Source organism: Equus przewalskii, chromosome 29 (assembly GCF_037783145.1).
Source record: "Equus przewalskii isolate Varuska chromosome 29, EquPr2, whole genome shotgun sequence".
NCBI lineage: Eukaryota > Metazoa > Chordata > Mammalia > Perissodactyla > Equidae > Equus > Equus przewalskii.
Genome location: NC_091859.1, coordinates 26,977,931 through 26,997,511, shown reverse-complemented (window position 1 = coordinate 26,997,511; position 19,581 = coordinate 26,977,931). Strand labels below are relative to the sequence as shown.

Genomic DNA, 19,581 nt, shown 5'->3' with positions numbered 1-19,581 from the left:
TGATCTGTGTTTGATAAGCTCTCCAGGTGATTCTGGCGCATGCAAAAGTTTGAGGGCTACTGTCTTATTGTATCCTATTTTTTCCCTACCTGAGCTAGGGAGTCACTTCCTGTTCCCATTGGGTCCTCCGGGGAGCTCTTTGCACACTCACTCAGTCCTCTGATCCTTCTTCTCTCCACATAAAAGCCTGTAGTAAAGTCTCATTAATGACAATATTAATTTACCTCCCTGGAGTGAGGGCTGGACTACATGATCTACTGAGATTTTTTCAAATTGAGAAGCTCTGATTCTTCAGGGGAACCACAGCTGAGCAGATGGCCTCAAAGAAGGCAGAGCAGGACTTCTGCCTAGCAAGCTTCCTTTTGCTGCAGGCCCCAGGCTGGAGTGAAGTGAGGACATAGGCCAGTTGCCAACTCTTAGTTACAGCCCTAGGAGATCTTTGATGTTCTCCCCTTGCAGTCTGGGGTCCCTGTTTTCAAGAATTTATCAGAATGACCCAGACTTAGCAAACTTGCTCTATGTACCTTGGACAAAATAACCGCTGAGTCAATTCTGTGAGGAGTCTTGGCTTGTCAGCCTAAAGACCTGTTTACAGTTGATTTCCTCTGGCAAACTGCTATCAGATGCAAAAAATAGTGTCATCCGTTTGGCATATACTGGATCATTCTCGGTATTTGCATTGGGTAAGTAGTCAATGTAAGAGAAGGTAGCAAATATGAAAAATAAATAATCCAGTCTCTGCCTCCACAGCTCCTTCACCCCCAGTCCTCTCTTCTTTCCCAAATCTCCACCCCTGAAAAGACAACCCAAGGACTCAAAAGGAGGACGATTTATCCACATTCTGGAAATTCTGACACAGTTAAGAAAGAAACAAATCCTTGTTTAGTTGCTGGGTTCTGATATCCTTTTCTTGTTTAAGCTTCTACCATCTACTGCTCATCAATTCATCTTGACAACCAGAAAAATCACTTAACTCCTGACCTTTACTTTGCTCCGTCTTCTGGGTTTTTCAAATTATGAAATCACAATACGTGAATGGAGAGATGCTTGAGTAGGATAAGACAAAAATGTTACACTCTCCATTGAAGACAACAGGTGAAGGCCCCAGACTTGGAGTCTTGAGACTTGGGTCCCAGCCAGGGCTTTGCCACTGTGAACTGGGAGGTTTTGGCAGGCTATTGCCCCACTGTGGGTCACTGCAAAGCAAGGGGCTTGAGCAAAACAGATCTCTAGGCTCTTTTCCAACTCTTTGATACCGTGAGTAGGCAGATATGACATAGCTATGTCCTTATTTGGGGGATTTTGTTATCCTTGTCTGAAAACCCAGGTTTCAGGACAGCAGGTAGACTTCAACTTTCTTTTAAAATTTGATCAATTGGTGTTAACTGTCTGAAATGTGGGAAAGGGTGTCGTGATTGACTAAAGGGTCTGTGATGGACTTGATAGGGAGAAATGGGAGGGCTGGGGGTTACGTTTTCAATGCCTGATTTGTTTCTTTCATAGCTCATTCACAACCAGCATATGTAGATAGCAATGGTGGGGAGGAGGAATTTTACTGGGATTCAATGAACACTCCTTTTGGATGTTACTTTCTTTTAGAATGTTTTCACTGAGAGTTTGAATAGGTGGCAATTAGCTTGAGAAAAGATTCAAAAGGGAGTCTAGCTGCTCCTTATTGCTCTGATTTTCCAACTACCAGGTGAATTTTCCTTAAATCTTGAAGACTTCATTCTGCTCCTCTTCACTCTCCGTTTGTGTTGGAGGGTGTATATTATTATAGTTGGGTATTAGGCTTTACGGAAGGCTGGGAGAGAGGGAGGCGTTCTTGGTAAGCTTGGCTCTGTGGCTTGGCAGTCACACAATAAAATGACTTTATCCCCAAACCAGATGTTCAAGTTGTTTTAATAATATCTTATGATCCCTCCTCTAAATAAAACAAAAAATCACTCTATCAGAATGTTCTCTGGGATGAGAAGTGCAATCTCTGCTATCTGGTCTTACCCACCAGAGGGTAGCACCAAAACAAATTTGGGATAAATCCCTGGCAAAACTCGGACTTGCCTTGGGATGATTCGCTCTGGATTCTGTCCAAAAGTACCTGAGAACATCGAGATAAGTCCCTAAATGCCTCATAAAGTTTCTAGGTAGACATCGGTCTCTATTTATTACCAGGAATAATGTTGGAACATTGAGCAAATCCTCATAAACTGGTACTGGTTTGCATTCCCCTCACACAATTAGTTTACCTGGGATCTTCTCCAGTGTATGTGAAGTTGGATTCAATGGTTGTGGGGTCTCTTTAACTCAACAATTCTAAGACTTTTTCTAAGAATAACTTATTGACTTGCCTAGACTTTCCAAATTTGCATTCATGGCCTGATATCATCAGTGGCGGCTATTGACTCAGGGGCATACCCTAGACAGTCAAAGAATGCCCACTTGACCCTTTGGTAGGATTATGAGTTTTCTCTGGAACCCAGGGAGTCTTCTGTTCAGTTATACATTTTTACATAGCACCTCATGCCTTTCTCCCTTAGCAGTATCCCGATCTGTAATTAGACAATTCTGATTAATGTCTAGCACCACTCCCTCCAGTATCCTATAAGCCTCTTGTGAACAGGAATCATGTATGTTTTATCACTCCAGCTCCCAGAAGAATGCTTAGCATAGATATGTCTTTCCTCAATAAGTATCTATTGAAAAAATTAATAAATCAATGGATGAAATAACCTATGAAAGAATATAGCACTAAGCATTCTTATGGTAAGGGTCTTGAGAAGTTGGGAGGACATTGCAAATTTTTTATTAATTAATTAATTAGATAAATATTTCTTGAGTGACGGATTCTAGGCACTGAGAGATGAAAGTTTCTGTCCACAAGGAACTCACAAACTCGTGGGGGAAACAGAAAGGAAATGAGACAGTTACAATTGATGCCACATGAAAAAGGAAAGCAAAAGATTTTAGAGAAATACGGAAAGCAACATCTGGCTCAGTCTGGAAGAGATCAAGGATGACTTCCGAGAGGGAGTGATGCACAATCTTGAAGAGTAGGTGATGGAAAATCAGTTCAAGGAATGTCTGTAGCAACAGATCTTCAGCACAAGGGGTGAAGCGTATTTATCCCTCCTTGTGCAAAAACCTCCTGTAGGGTCAATAGCCAGATAAGGGAGACAACAGAGCAGAGAAGTTAAGAGCATAGTCCCTCAAGGCAGACTGCCTGGGCATGGATCCTGCTTCTACCCCACCATAAGCTATGTGACCTTGAGCAAGTTACTTAAACTCTTTGTGTCTTAGTTTCTTAATTTTAGAGTGAGAATAATAGTATCAGCCTCATGGGGTTGCATGAGGAATAAGAGAAATGAAATGTGCAAAGCACTTAGAATAGACCTTGACACATGGAAGGACTCAATAGATATATTAGTTATTATTATTACCATTGTCATTGTTGTTGAGTACTTCCTGGATGTGGCACATGTTTAGGGCATGATTTGGGGACAACAAGAGAGAGAACAACAAGTTAGGGAAGGACCACACTGATTTAAAAAAAAATAAGTATATCAACTGTGTCTAAAAGATGACCACTAATTTTGGCCCACCCACCACTCCTTCATGGGATAGTTCTGACGTTAATAATTGTCTGGAGAACAAAATAGAAAATCCATGGATTTCAACATGTCACTTTCAAACTTGCCTCTCAGTTCCTTGAACAGATTGGGAAGTTAAATCATCATCACCATCACCATTATCAACATATTTTTAAATATGTTAAGACCAATCCACCTTTCCAAATTTGACATTGATGGTCAAATCCATTTAATCCAACTTTGTTGGGCACCTTCCAAATGCATGAAAGTCAAAGATGACTGTAACATCATTCCTGTCTGCAGAGCTCAGAGCATTATGAGGCAGACGGATGTATACACGGAAAATTAGAATATAATAAATGTGAGAGTGCCAGAGGAGAAGTCTACACAGAGAGCTACTGAAGCTTAGAGAAGAGGGCAATATGTCCACCTAAGAGTCAGGAAAGTTTCCACAGAAGATAGATAGGAATATTGAGCAAACATGGGAAAGGCAACATCTTTTCTAGTCACTCTAATACCCACTAGGCTTAGGAAAGTCCTTTGTCACAAAGATGCTCAAGCAATCCCTACAAAATCACTAAATAGATGAATAAAAAGGCAGGTTTTTCCTACTGCCCCATTCTTCTCCACCCCCTCCTCCCAACTACATCTTCCCACACACTCTCAACCCCAAGGGGAACCTCCGTTTCATTACTCATCCCTTTCCCTGCCTGGTCTTTTGCAAACCTCTCAAAAGCCTTCTCTATTATTGCTCAACAAACACAGGTGTCCTGGGTGAAGCATACAACATTTAAATCATGAAGAAAGCCTGACACAAGTGAGCATTTTCCACTAATTTTTCACTGGAGAATGTGAAGTGCCGAATCAGGGGAGGACAGTGTGTGCTGTGTGGTCATTGTAATAACCATGCCATGTCCCACCTGGCCTTTTCCCCTGGACCTCCCTCCCCTTCCCTGCCAGCAGAGAAGAGTGTCATGTCTGCTGAGTTTCATGTCTACCTACACAGACACAAAACACAAGCTCCCCATGGTGCCAAGAGGGCTGAACCCAATGTGTCCTGTGTCTCCCTACCACCTCATCAGAAAGAAAGGAGACCCTAAAGGAATCTCGGAAAATGGGACCTCCAAACCATCCCACAGCTGTGAACAATGTAATGCTTCGCTGAGGGCCAGACCCTGCATCCTGTCCAGTCCATCCTTCTACTCTATATAAGCCCCATTCCCTCTCTATCCTTTCTGCACCCAGATTTTATTCTCAGCACTAGACAGCCAACAGTATAAAAGTTCTTCCAAACAAAAGCACATTTCCTTCTCTTTTCATCCCCAGAGCGTGGTGTATCCAAACCACGTGGCAACTTCACTCCTCATAAATCAATTGTCTAATTAACAAAAGAGAAGATTTGTTTAGAGGCTCACGAAACTCAAAATTTCATATGACCCATCTTCCCCAAATGCCCAGAAGACCTTAACAGTCTATTGTTTTCCCAGGAACTTTGCAACTTCCACAGTCTGGAGAAAGGTCAAGTGCCTGCACTCCAATTTTCTCCCTGTTTCTCTGGTCTGAGAAGACAAGAGGATCATCTGGGATTTGTGGTCAAGTGTAATCTGTGTGGCCTCTTTGCATGAGGATAGATGGAATGTTTGGATGAAGAGTTTTTTTCTTATCCATAGATTGCTCACAATGCTATGAGGAAACTCTCCAAGTTTTGGAGTAAAAAACAAAAACATAAAAAACAAACTTTCAGATATTTGAGGGAGCATTTTGGAAAGCATTGGGGGAATAGAAAGTAGTAAGATTACAGAGAAAAAGAAAAGGAGAGAGGAAGGGAATTGAAGCAGAAGGGAAAAGGGGAGGACAAGAACAATAATGAGAGGAGGCTTATATCCAGAAGCTTCTTCCTTTGAGCAGGTCTTCCACTTAAATAAAACTTGAAGTTCAGAGAGAGGGTAACCAAAATCTGTGCACTGATTTCCATAGGATCTTTTAGAATATCATGGAGTGAGGGAGCATCTAAGAAGTGAGAGGTGATGTGTTTCAGGGAGAGCTCTGCTATTTGGTAATCAGAAAATTTGGGCTATTGTCTCAGTTCTGCTGATACAGTGAGTGATCTCGGGCACATCTTCACCTGTCTGGCCTCAGTTTCAGATCTTGTATCCCAGCCCAAGTCTAACCACATACCATCTTACCTCTGACCACTCTGGTCCTCATCCCCATAATCTTCCTCCTGGGGAATTACAACAGCATCAGAAAGGACCAGAAAAGTCATCTAGCCCAGGATCCCCAATTCTGGACATACATTATAATCACCTGGGCAGCTTTCAAAAATACCAAGGCCTGGGCCCCACCCCAGCCCTGTTAAATGGTGAAATGGGCATTTCCGAAGGGTGGCCCTGGGCACTGCATTTTTAAGAAGCCCTTCAGGTGATTCTAATGAGCCTCCCAGAGCTGAGAATCACTATTCTAGCCCAATCTTTAGGAAATCACTTATTCATGTATTTAAAAGATACTCCTGAGTGCCTACAGGGTATCAGGAACTGTGCAGGGTATTTAGGAGTGAACATGACAAGGTCCTATGCATGCTCTTTTACATTCAACTGGGGGAGGAAGACAATACACAAACAAATAAATAAACCACATTGATCCAGGTAGTGATATCTGCTGTACAGAATATGAGACAAGGTGATGTAATAGAAAGTAACTGGAGGGGTGCTTGAGTGGTCAGAGAAGCTTGCTCCCAGGAGATAATTTGTAGATTGTGAACTGAGTGAGGAAAGGATCCTGCCAGAGGATCTAGAAAAAAGCATTCCCAGACAGAGAGAGGAGCAGCAAGTGCAAAGGCCCTGGGGCATATGGCCAAGAGCCTGAAAGACCAGCACGACCAAGCAGAGTCCTTCAGTAAAACAGGGATGGTGACACCTGCCCCAAAAATATCACACTGTTTTGTTGCAAAGATGTATGAGGTGTCAGGAAGCATTTGGGAAAGAAAAGCCCAATAAAAATACAAGTGATAGGCTGTTTCCTTGTTTCTTTCTAATGTAACTCAATGTCCCAGATACCAGATGACAGCCCCATGGCATCCCACTGACTTAGCTGTGTAACCCAATCACTGCACTGTGATGCAGTTGAAGAATCCAGGCCTGGATTTTTCTGGGATGTCCTCGATGGTTTTTTCAGGGGTGCAGCTGTGTTCCAGAAATCTTCTGTGATAAAATGCTGAGACAGGTTTCCATTTATTAGACTCTAATCTCCTGGTGCAGGAGACAGATCAAAATAAAAGTTGCAAGTCCTTAAAAATGCTCTGAAGGAAGATGAGTTACTGTGCTGCCAAACCGGGTGATGGGCGATCAAGATGGCCTCCTTCCAGGGCAACGTGGCTGCTTGCCTTCTGCAACATTCCACACCTTCACCCAGGGACGGGAGTAGAGAAAGTCCAATCACGTTATCACTTTCTACTGCCCCTGAGCCAGAGACTTTGGAAAAAAGAGGTTCATTTTTAGCTAAAACTTGGTTCATTAATATTTTTGATCATCTTTAATCACGCAAATGATACATACTTACATTTTCCTTACTATAAAACTAAAATATTATAGAGAAGGCAAAAGTCTCTTTGAATACTATCCCCGATCCCCAGAAGTAGCTACTATTAACAGACTGTTTCTGCACATTTATGGATGTATATATGTGCCCTTGTGGTGGAAAATGTGCAGAAATTTTTTTCTTTTTATGTAAATTGGATCACAGTGAATGTCTCCAAAGAGACCCGCACGAGGATGCTTACAGCAAACATTGTAAAGTAAAAGGCCCAGGCATGGCTGTCGGTAGGGAATAGTTGAATGCTCTGTGGTGTGTTCAAATCATGGGGCTCTTGGCAGCTGTTTAGAAGAATGATGTAGCTCTAAATGCACAGTTAAAGCTTCAAGACGCATCGTTGAGTTTCCTTGTCTTCTTTTGGACATGGTTTTGCTGTTCCCTCACTCATGGCTCAGGGCTCAAGGAAGTGTGGCCAGTTACATACAGCAAGTCGAGGCAGCAGTGGGGGAGACAGGAACAGGCCCCAGACTTCCAAGAGAGGTGAGGTGCAGAGACACACAGTGAGAGAGTAGGTTCAGTTTGGCAAGTGCAGCATGGCATCCAAGGGCACACAGCAATCTGGTCATGATTCAGGCAAATTAGGAGCCATCAGTGGGAGGTGAGTTCCAGGAGCAGTTGAAGCCCAGAGAGGGAGAATTTAAAGTGGATGCTGCTCTGACATGCTCAGCAACAGACAGTCCTGTTGGTGGTAGCCTGGTTTTGGGACGAGGCTGGAATTAATGGTCACAATTGCCAGTCCTCAGAGGGAGGCTGGGAAGAACAAGACAAGGCCACCATCCTTTGTTTTATGTATGTATGTATTTATTTATTCGATTATCATCAACCATCTATGTGTTAAGCACTGCTCTGAGTGCTGCAGATACAGCTCTTAAGAAGACAAGCACAGTCCTTGCCATGATATAAACACACAAATAATATACTTTCAGAGAGTAAGAAATAGAAAGGGACTTAGAGAGGGTCAAGCGCAGACTAATGAGACAGAGGTCATGGCAGGCCTTTCTGAGGAAGAGACATTGCAACAGAGACCAGGGTGAAGTGAGGGCTAGATCCAGATAAACGAATCTAAGAAGAAACAGGGAATGCTTAAAAATAGGGATAGTCCAAGGGACTTGGAAGGCGACGGATCACTTCAATCCACCTTGCTTCACTCATCATTCATCTGTCAAGTATTTGTGAAGGGCCCACTGTGTCAAGCACTCTGTGAGGACTCAGGGATACGATGATAAACAAGGCAGACAGTGTTCTGCCCCCATGGAGCTTATATTCTATGGAAGAGAAAGATAAGGACAATGTGTGCAAAGGCCAAAGGTATGAAAGGGCTTGAGTGTTCGAGGAACTGAAAGAAAGCCACTGTAGTTGGGACCTGGTGGGGCAGGTCTGGGAGAGTGACTGGAGATCAGAGACATTGATAGGAGCAGAGTCTTGGAGCATCTTATAAATCAGGACAAGGAGTTTGCATAAATTCAAAACATGGTGAGAAGACACTGAAGGCTTCAAGCAGGAGATGGAGAGAGGGGATGACATGATACAGCTTATATTTTAAGAATACGACTCTCATTAAATACAGAAAGGATTGGAGAGGGGCCATATGGTAGCAAGGATATGAGTTGGGATACTTTTGGAATAGCCTGCACTACAGTGATGGCAATAGAGACAAAAAATAGTGCTGTATTTAAGAGATAACTCAGAGATGGAATCTGAGGACTTACTAATAGATTGGAGCAAGAGATGAAAGAGAGAGAATAAGACAGATCAACTTCAAGATGGGTGTCTGACAGAGGAACTGAGTGGGTGCTTGCTCCGTATCTGAGATGGCCAAGGCCGTGGGGGACTCCACTGCCTTGCGTGTATCTCTTCTTCTATTTCTCTGAATTACATCTACCCTCCTATAGACAGTGTCTTTTATAAAGCCAACAAACTACCTAGTACCATACTATAGTACCTTAAGATATTTTTCAAATTAATTTTATACTTTATTAGTAAGTGATACATTCACATAGTTCAAAAAATTCAAATGATACAAGTCTTAAAGAATAAGGTATACACTGAAAAGTCTAGCTCCTACTCCTGTACCCACCTACTCTGTTCTCCACCCATCTCATCAAATTTAGATATCCACTCGTTTCAGCTTTTGCCATGCAACAAGCTTAGTGGCTTAAAACAACAGTATTTAGCTTGTGATTCTGTGATGAGCTAAATATTTCCTCTGGACTGAGTGATCTTCGTAGAACTCTACTGAATACAGTCCTTGCTTCTGGGGTCAGTTGGCCACTTGGCTGAAGGCTGTGATCTAGGTTGGCATGGTGGTTATATTGCATTCACTTAGCTTGACTGCAAGTATGTTTCTTAGAATCCCCTTTCCTATATAATCCTGGATTAGAGAAATGACACAAGGCATTTGCATAATATTTGGAGGGTAGAAGTGAAGTGGCAGCCATTATGCTCAGAATATCGAGGCAGGGCCCCAGCTGCCAATGCAGCTCATGCACTTTGTCATTGATCCACTGGCTCACCCTTCTGCCGTGGGGTAGAAGCAAGACCCACAACTCCTCCAACTCCCGTGGATCTTCTCCTTCTGCTTCCCTCCGTCCTGGGCCAGGCACATGTGCATCTCCATAGCAAAGGGATTAGATGAAGTGGAAGACAGACACGGATTCCAGTTTGTCCTTAATCTCTCTTGCTTTGTGTTCAGATTTTCTTTTTGACTACCTTCCCCGCTGACTTCAGTGACTCCAGGAATAGCATCAGATGCAAAAGCAGCAGACTTCCATAGACTTCTTTACCAGCTCTCCTTTGTGGTCTCTGGTTAATGACTTTCAGCTGTGCAAGGTCTAATCCCTATAACAAATCCCTAATTGCATACCACCCTGCAGTTGATAAGCTGAGGGCTACGTTACAGGGGTGGGAAGCCACAGGAGTGGGCAGCCGGGTCATGTGTCTCTCATCATCCATCAGGCTAGTCTGGGCCTCTTCACATGGCGGTCAGGCTTCCATGAGCAGCAAGACAAGGCAATTCCCAAATTCTGCCTGTTTCACGTTGGCCGAAGCAAATTGCATGGCCGAGCTCACAGACAGTAAAGCAAGGCACTATCCAAACAGAGCGAACAAATACAAGTGCGAGCATATAAGGCTATTATAGTAAACAATATGTCACACCACGTTTTTGGTTTCTTCTGTTATCTCTCCAGCATTTCCTTGTGGGAATACAAGCAAATATGAAAACACATTTTATGCTTTCCCTTTTCTCATGCAAAAGACAATACACTATATGTACTGCTCAGTACTTTGGTTTTTCCACTTAACAACATGTCTAAGCAGCATATAGTTTTCTATTCTTTTATACAGATTTGTAGCATTCCTTGTGTGAATGTACTGTAGTTTACTTAATACCTCATATGTGGACACTTTTGTTATTTTATCAATGCTGTAAAGAATCAACTTGTATCTGTGTCATGTTTATTCATGCTGTTGCCTTTTTATTTTAGCATATTTTATAGTTTTCTCCAAGAATTGTTTTACAGAGCTGAGATTTCTTTCTTATCTTGTATTTTTCATGTTGGTATCAGACAGTCTGGATATCTAACTTATCTCTTGATGCTGGACATTGGGAAGGACATCTATGCACTACCCTCAGTGCAATCATTTTCAAACTTTAATGTACAAACCATTCACCATTCACCTGGGGTTGAAGGCTAAATAAAAATTCATATTCCCGGGTCTCAGTCCCCAGATCCTCTGAGACGGTAGTTCCAGAGTGGAGCTTGGAATTTGTATTTTAAATGGGCACCTCAGATCATTAGGAAGCAGATGATCTGCCACACACAGAGAAGCAGGTTTTCAAATATTTGTTACCTGGAACTATAGAATGGCAAGCTTACCAAGGGCTCAGAAGAATATAATTCTCCAGAAAAAACAGCCAGCAAGTTAAGGCAAATGTTGCATTTGTTGCTTCATTCATCCTGTCTCTCTTGATAATGTCCAATCCCCACTGTGGACTATGAGGTGGGAGTTGTTACAGTGACGGGATAAGGGTACAGAACTAGAAGGTGTTTGTGAATAATTGTTTAATTTGGAAGGAAGCCCAGCCTATATACAAGTGGGTTCTGAGATGCCAAGAGGCAGCCTGGGTTCAACGAAGACTTCTAAGAGTCAAGCCAGACTGGACCCTCTCTTTGCTATGTTCTCTCAGCTACTCTGGGAAAGCAATACTATTGAATGAGTGGAGTAAATCCCAGTGGTGGTTACAGAGCCAGAGAACAGTCATTAATTAGAAAGCCCAATACTGGGGCCAGTGGTGTAGTGGTTAAGTTTACACACTCTACTTTGGCAACCCAGAGTTCATGGATTTGGATTCTGGCACAGACCTACACACAACTCATGAAAGCCATGCTGTGGTGGTGTCCCACATACAAAATAGAGGAAGATTGGTACAGATATTAGTTCAGGGCCAATCTTCCTCACCAAAGAAAAAGACAGAAAGAAAGAAAGAAAAGGAAGCCCAATACAAAGTGCAGAGTGAGAAATAAGATTCAGGACTGAGAGAGGGGCTCTGTTACTCAATCAAAGGCTTTGGATGGAGTTGGACAGTCTTCCTCTGACTACACCCACATTACCTGGGCCTCTGTTTCATACTTAATCCATTATTCATCATATAACAATTACTAACGAAGCTCCTATCTCACGCAGTCTTATAGAGCAGTGGTCCTTTCCTCTAAAACACTTATCTCACATCATTTCACTGTGGTGAGTTGATTATTGTCTGTTTCCATCTAGATGGCTGAAAGCAGGAGCATGTCTGAATTTCGCTTCTATTGCTTATCAGGCCAACTCACTGGTGTTACATCAACAAGGCACAAACCAGAGTGGATATGTGTCTGGATATGAACGTGTCACATGATGACTGGGTAGGAAAGGAGAAGCCAGGTTTGAATGGTACAGAACCAGAAATTAATCTGTTGGAGACTTTTCTGATCATCACACACATACGGCTGTAAGTAGAGGATTCAGTTCTTATAGATGCCTACTTACAACAAACCGAATAATGCAGTCTATATGATTGTAAATGCCACATGCATTTTTTTATGGGAAAACAAAAGAAATAGAATTTATCATTGCACCTATGTTTGTAGGGCACAAACCCATATTATGAGTAAAGTTTGATCAACAAAAAGACAGTATTTTTCTATTCTCTTTGCAGAAAACAGTATTACTAAACCATTGTCATATGAAGAAGCAAAGAACATTCAATTAAAAAATTTTAGTTAGAAAATGTATCATATCAATATGCCAAGCAGCTAACAAAAATCTTATTTTGTGATATATGTTTGTTGTCAGCTTTTAAAATCCGTAATTTGTTGAGATTTCTTTTCCTATAATCACAATTTTATATTCATTTTCTTAATGAGAGTCCCTCCAAACCAGGATTCACCTGTAGGCATTCCCATGATATTGCTGTGCGCACTTAGGTAATAAACAATTGTACAATTACTTTAAGTTGAGAACATAGTCTCAGTTCAGAAAGTTTAAAGAGAGTCCAAGATATTAAGAAATTGGGGCCAGCCTGGCGGCTAAGTGGTTAAGTTCACGTACTCCACTTTGTTGTCCCAGGGTTTCGCCGGTTCCGTTCCTGGGCGTGGACATAGCACCTCTCATCAAGCCATGCTGAGGCGATGTCCCCCATAGCAGAACTAGAAGGACCTACACCTAGAATATACAACTATGTACTGTGGGGCTTTCGGGAGAAGAAGAAGGAAAAAAGGAATGGCAACAGATGTTAGCTCAGGGCCAATCTTAAAAAAGAAAAAAGATATTAAAAAATCCCAAATTGATTTAGGGTTAATTCTTCTTTCCTTCTTAGTTTGAGCATATTTCAGATTGGAAAATTGCAGTAGGAAAGGGGAAGTTTGGTTGATTTTCTTCTATATTTTTCTACCCTATGTTTCTCTTCTCCACCCCCTCTTTAGCTGGCCAGCAGTTTCTTACTTCTCATGGGTCAGAAGGGAGTGGTAAAGAAAGGTCTTAATGGAACCACATCAGCTGGTTTCCTGTTCTCTGGGCCTGGCAGATTCTCTCTCTACAGGGGTATTTCCATAGGCTCTCAGGTGATTCTCCCCTGGTTCCTCTCTCTACAGATCCTTTGAACCTGGAAGATATGGATATACATCTTTTTGGAGTGGTTGCTCCTGAATCCTTCCTCACCAAGGTGTTCATCTCCACATTCTTGTTGCTGAGATCCCTCTGTATCTCAAGGATCAGAAATGACTCATCTCTCTCTCTCTCACTTGGTCCACATTTGGTCTTTAGGAAATCCTCTTGTATCCCTTGCCCCTACATGCTCTGAGAGTACAGGCCAATTCCAACATGGAGTTCTGTCCTGACTCCAGCACCAAAACATTGGACATCCCTCTTTGTCTTATGGATTCCCCAGGCACGGATCAGAGTCTGCTCCCAACTGCATGGTGGTTTCCTGAAAGTGTCTTCTCGCTAGACTGGAGGTGAGGGAATAGTAGATAACTTACCATTTCTCCCTTTTTATAGTCTTGACCTGGTGGAAGGGTGAGAAATTCATCCACCAGTTCCTCAGGATCATTTCCTTTGTAAATATGCAATTGGAGATTGGGTACCTCTTTTTGGAATTTCCCATGATTATATTTTGGGACCTGGTCATAACTTCAATTTTAATATCCTGTTACAGTCTTAACTTACTTTGCTTCATTTCATAGTATGCAACTCCTTTGTTCTTTGAATCATTAAATTGACTAGCTATAAAGAAAGTCTTTTTAAAATGTTAGTGTGTGTTCAAATTAGCTCACTCTTCCTCTCTCATTTGCTCACATTTAATTCTTTTGGAAGGAGTCAAATGGAACTGAAATATTTTTTCCCAATGGATGGGGCTATATAAATGCAAAATTAATTAGTTCATTTCTTTAACAGCATGAATTGAGTGTTTCTTTCGGCGAGGCACAAAAAAATCAACACACAACAGAGACTGTGAAGAGAGGTTGTGTGAATCATTCTACATCTATTTCTCATCCCATCAACCATCTTTTTTTTTTTGCCTAAACTCTTCCCAGACTCCAGAGAAGCTAAAGCCAGACTGGAAAGAGGGTGTTGCTAATGACACATCGATGCCTCCCTTTAATGTAGGATTAAAGTCTGAGTAGATCAGAACTGAGAACTGATCTCACATGTTCCCAAAAGAGAATTACGTCCTGAGAGCTTTTGTTCATCATCTCACAGGTGGTAGATTCCAATGTGGTGGTCCTTCTGCTTGAGAGTGCACTATACATCCAACGTGAATTTCCATCTCTCCTGGTCACCTGAATCTTCTTGATTTCCCACCTGGACTCTCATTTGGAAACTGGTTGTTTTTGATTAAATAAGACCCCTTAGGTTGCATGATTTGGGTAGAATTCTTCACAAGTCCAATTGCTAATGCAAGTTGGTGACTAAATCTCAAGTCTTAGAAAAAGATCTTTTTCTATCTTGGGGTTGGGTTTGGAAAGGATCCTTTTTGAGAGCCCTGAAAGAAGACAGAATCCTTTACTTGAAGCGTTAACTTCCTCAATCAAGACAGGCTCTGTTGAGAATTGGATCTCTCCCCCAATGTTCTTTGCTTTAGATGAGGGTGGAGGGGGGAAAGAGGGTAAATTGCTTTCCTGGAACCCAGGAGAATAAGGAGTGACCTTAGATGTTTCCTCCTGGAGACTTCTGGGAAGAAGTTACAGCTGCCATTTTAGTTTTCCTACAGACAGTATTCTGTGTCTTTTTTTTTTTTTTTTATGGCTTCGAGGAGTAAAATCGAATATATCTTCTTTATGACCATGCCAGGTTCTGCATTTTGCTAAGAACTAAAGGTTTTCTTAGGTCTTAAAACAAGTGTCAGGGGTTTTAATTCTATAAAAAAGAAAGAACTGGATGTTCCAAAGGCAGACCACATGGTCACCACTTAAAAGTACAAGTTTATAGCAAATGGCTGAAACTTTCTAGTAATGCTGAAATGATTCTGTATAAGTATACTGTTTCCAAATATTTTTCAGGATTCATTTGGGAATGATTAAGCTAACGTTACATCTTTTCAGTATTATGAAAAAGATGACTTTCGATTGGAGAGAGATTTCAGAAGATCACTAAGGAAATAAAACTGACCTGGTCCTTTTCTCTCCCCAGTATGTGGAGGGAATGGGCTTTTGTTACTAGGGCACCTCAGGACACTCTGGGTGTCTGTTATGTATCCAAAAGAATGAAGAACATGCACCCTCTGGAATTCCTTGGGGTGTTTAGAACTGACTTTTAGTTAAAGCAGGGTATTGCTATCATGCCCATGACAACCTTGGAACTCTCAGAAGGCATGCCACCAATTTGCTCGGCAGGCCCAGCAAGGATATGCTTCATTGCATTATACAAATATACAAATGAAATGAAAAGGACTGGTCAGAGCCATCTGGGAAGAGGTCAAGAGAGGAATCTGCAAGGCGCAGGCAGCCAACAGTTGAATGGGTGTTATGAGGACAGTGTGCCTATTAGGGGGACCCCTGCATGCATTTGGACAACCCCATGCTGACAGGGAGGTCTCCTGAATGTTTTATGTACTGGCTATGTTCCCATGAATGCTAGCCTGAAGTCATTGATACATGATGAAGAGAGACACAGCTCACCCAAAGTAAGATCCAAGAGAGGAAAAAACAAAGCAGATGCAGACAAAAGATAATTTATAAATCTTTGGGTTGGTGCCCTCATTGGTTCAAGGAGGGAATGAGGCAGGGCTAGAGGGGAAGGTCCAGGATTGCTAGAAGACATTTATAGACTAGTCTTATTGACTATATTAATCTGACTCCAACTTAATATGGTCATATAAATCTTAAGGACATGCTACTTTATGGATTCACATAAAGTGTGTGTGTGTGTGTGCAAAGAGATTTATTATAAGAAATTGGCTCACACAACTATGGAGGTAAGCAAGTCTCAAGATCTGCAGGGTTAGACGGCAAGCTGGAGACCCAGGAGAGCCAACAATTTGGTTTAGTTCCCATCTGAAGGTCAGTAGGCTCAAGACCCAGGAAAAGCCAACGTTTCAGTTTGAGTCCAAAGGCAGAAAAAAGTCAATATTTTAGGTTGAGGGTAGTCATTCAGGAAGAATTCCTTCTTAGTCAGAGGAGGTAGGCCTTTTTGTTCTATTCAGGCCTTCAACTCATTGGATGAGGCCCACTCACATTAGGGAGGGCCATCTCCTTTACTCAGTTTACTGATTTAAATATTAATCTCATCCAAAATCGCCCTCACAGGAACATCCAGAAGAATGTTTGACCAAATATCTGGGCACCCTGTGGCCCAGTCAAGTTGACACATAAAATTAACCATCACAACTCCACCCCTTGTCAACTTGGCACCCAAATGCATCTGCTTGAACCATACTTGATCTCCAAATAAAGACAATAACAAGGTTATAATTTCATCTATTATGATACAACTGTCCTGCCTACAATGAAAAATGCACTAACTCCTTCCCCAGAACAGGAGATAAAATCCTTGATTGAAATTTATTCTTCTTTTCTCCTTGATATCCCATAACTTAAATACTATGAGGTAAAGTTAATAATACTTAAACACTGTGTTACAAAGTCAATACACCTTATGTAATGTGATAAGGGGATAAGAGAAGGAAGAAAATAAATATACATACACACAGAGTCATGCATCACTTCACAACAGAGATATGTTCTGAGAAATGCTTCATTAGGTGATTTTGTCGTGTAAACAGCATAGATTGTGTTTACACAAACCTGGACAGTACAGCCTACTACACACCTAGGCTGCATGGTACTCATCTTATGGAACTACCATCGCATATACAGTCTGTCATTGATCAATATGTCTTTACACAGTATTCATAACAAAACAACGAGGAAATATTCCTGACAATTACAGTCCTCATTTACAGTTCTCATTCTGTAACTGATCATGTGGTTGTAACTAATATTTACAACTACCTTCATCCACTGCTCATTCTGTATTCCCTTTGTCTTCAGCAAGTATTTCAGTTGCTCATAGTCCTTTATCTGAGGGGATGACCCAAACTTTTATTCCTGAAGAGTCTGGGCCATTGGTAGTCCTACTTGGATTGGGTTGTTGTAGTTTTCTATTGACCTTAATCAGGGCTTGGTGATATTAAGAGCTGACCTAGGGGATCTCCTGTACAGTATTCCAAAAATACTCTTCCTTACCTTTATTGTGGAGTAGCAGTCCAATTTCCCCTTGATAGTCAGGATCAATCACCAAGTCGGCACAGTGACTCCGTTTTTTGGCTGTTGATTCAGAGGCATGAGGAGTCCGAAGTGGGCAGGCAACAGGTTTAACTTCCAGCTGAATGGAATCATTGTGTCTCCTGGTAGAAGTGTTTCTCCCTTTGGAGCTAAGTGTTGTAGGCCAGGAGAGCATAAGTTCACAGAAACAGGAGGCAAAAATTTTTCTAGTGGTTCACTAGGGGTAAGAGTGAGTGGTGCCACTCCCATTTCCACGTCTTAATTGCTAGACCTGTGCACCTTGGCTATTAGAGAAACAGCACCATATATTGGACACTGATTCAGAGCATAAACAGACTTCTGGATAACCTTGTCTTGCCCCTGCAAGGTATATCCACTTAGCTTGCACTGTAACTGAGTCTTCAAAAGGCAATTCCACCATTCTATCAAGACAGTTGCTTCAGGATGCTGGGGAAGATGCTAAGACCAGTGAAATTTATGAGCATGGGCCCATCGCTGCACTTCTCTTGCCATGGAGTGAGTTCTTTGATCAGAAGCACTGATGTATGGAATATCATGATAAGGCATTCTCTAAGATCATGGATGATAGTTTTAGCAGAACCATTGCAAGGAGGAAAAGCAAATTTGTATCCAGAGTGTCTATTCCATTAAGAACAAAATGCTGCCCCTTCTGTGATGGAAGGGGTCTAATGTAATCAACCTGCCACCAGACAGCTGACTGATCATCCCGGGGAATGGTGCCATACTGGGGACTTAGACTTGGTCTTTGCTGCTAGCAGATGGGCATGCAGCACTATCCTTTGCCAGGTTGGCCTTGGTCATAGGAAGTGTATGTTGCTGAACCCATGCATAACCTCCACCCCTCCTACCATGGCCTCTTTTTTCATGAGCTCATTGAAGGTGGCTGGGGAAAGAGACTTACTGTATCCACAGAATGGGTAATCCTATCCATCTGATTATTAAAATCCTCTTCTACTGAGGTTACCTTTTGGTGAGCATTCACATGAGAGATAAGTTTCTTTATGTTTTTTGCCCATTCAGAGAGGTCTATCCACATACTTCTTCCCCAAACTTCCTTGTCACTAATTTTCCAATCATAGTCTTTCCAAGTTCTTTACCATCCAGCCAAACCATTGGCCACAGCCCATAAATCAGTATGTAATCTCATGTCTGGCTATTTCTCCTTCCAAGAGAAATGATCAACCAGGTGCACTGCTCAGAGTTCTTCCCACTGGTAGGATTCCTCTTCACCATTGTCCTTCAGCGATGTCCTGGAAAGTGATTGCAGTGCTGCAGTTGTCCACTTTCAGGTGGTGCCTGCATATCACATAGAAACATCTGTAAGCCAGGCTGGAGTCTTCTTTTCTTCTGTCGACTTATTGTAGGGGACTCTCCATGAGGCCATAGGTACAGGCTGGGAGAGAGTAGGTAGTATAGCGGGAGCGAAGACCATGGGGATTTAGGCCACTTCTTCATATAACTTACTTGTGCCTTCAGGGCCTGCTCAGGCCTGATCATGTACATAGCCACTTCCATTTGATGATGGAATGATGCTGTGCATGCCCAGCTTTATGGCTTGGTGGGTCAGATAACGCCCAGTTCATGATGGGCAACTGAGGTCACATGGTAACTCGGTGGCCCATGGTTAAGTGCTCAGTCTCTACTAAGCTAGCAGGCCAAGAGCTCTTTCTCAAAAGGAGAATGGTTATCCACAGAGGATGGCAGGGTTATGCTGCAATTCACTTATAGGGACCTGCCAAATTCTCCAGAAAGCATCCTTGTCTGCCACTGACACTTTGAACACCTTTGGATGTGTGGATCATGTAGCTTAAGTGACAGAGCAGTTGGCACAGCAGCCTAGACCTTTTGCAGAGCCTTTTCTTGTTCTGGGCCCCACTCAAAACCAGCAACTTTTCAGGTCACTCAGTAAATGGGCTAGAGTAACACACTCAGATGAGGAATATGTTGCCTCCACAATCTAAAAAGGCCCACTAGTCACTGTGCCTCTTTTTTGGTTGTAGGAAGGGCCAGATGCAACAACTTATCCTCCACCTTAGAAGGGATATCTTGACATACTTCACACCACTGGGTCCCTAGAAATTTCATTGAGGTAGAAAGCCCTTGAATTTTAGTCAGATTTA

At 42.2% G+C, this 19,581-nt stretch overlaps 1 long non-coding RNA gene across 2 annotated transcripts in view; it reads right to left on the bottom strand.

Moving 5' to 3' along the window:
• Window positions 1-19,581, bottom strand: part of LOC139080267 (uncharacterized) — a 189,442-nt gene that overhangs the window by 35,397 nt on the left and 134,464 nt on the right. The window lies entirely within an intron of this gene.